The sequence below is a fragment of the Amphiura filiformis genome, chromosome 18 (genome assembly GCF_039555335.1).
Source record: "Amphiura filiformis chromosome 18, Afil_fr2py, whole genome shotgun sequence".
In the NCBI taxonomy this organism is placed as follows: Eukaryota; Metazoa; Echinodermata; class Ophiuroidea; order Amphilepidida; family Amphiuridae; genus Amphiura; species Amphiura filiformis.
In genome coordinates this window covers 22,120,440-22,121,305 of record NC_092645.1, presented here as the reverse complement: position 1 = coordinate 22,121,305, position 866 = coordinate 22,120,440, and positions in this window count along the sequence as shown.

The window sequence follows — 866 nt, the reverse complement described above, 5'->3', positions numbered from 1 at the left end:
ACATAGACACAAGATGGAATAGTCTCCTCTCCTCGTGGTCACCTGAGATGCTGACATTTTACCTCAACTCAATCCAAGACACACTACCCTCACCTGCCAACATGAAGACCTGGAACAAACACCCACTAGCATGACTAGGTCAGAGTATGTGGCTACAACTGCTACACAATGCTGCACATATTCAACTGCTGCCAGCACTCTCTTAGAACAGGCCGTTACAACTGGAGACATGACATGGTACTCCGAGAGATAATCCACCAACTATAGTTCCTGCTGTTCAAAGAGATCGAAAGAAAGCTAGAGATCAAAAGATTCATTCAGATCTGAGACTGGAACGAAGTACAGAAATGTAGCATGGCACAGAACCCAGACAGACAACATCATCCAAAGCTGTGAGGACTGGCAAGTAGTGCGGGATGAAGACAATTGCCCAGGCATCATAATTGAACTCATAGTACCTGCTAAGGAGAACTTAGTACAGGCCAGCCACCGAAAGAAAATGAAGTATGAAGATTTAATCCAGGAAGGACAAGGAGCAGGATAGGAACTGAAATACTTCCCAGTAGAGGTGGGATCAAGAGGATTCACAAACACACTTCGAACCTGCTTCAAGTTATTTAACCTCACAAACAAAGAAACCAAAAAGGTACTCGATACTGTGGCAAGAACAGCATTAAGAGTAACATACACTCTATGGCTTGCACGCAACAACAGACACTTTGAAAACTGGGAATTGGTGAATCGTCCGTAGCCACCACTCGACCTACCTGAAGTTGAATAAATGACCACGTTTTACTTCCCTGCATAGAACCAGGATCCTGTGACTAGCCTAACCTCTAACGGAACTTGCACACATCAAGATGTTC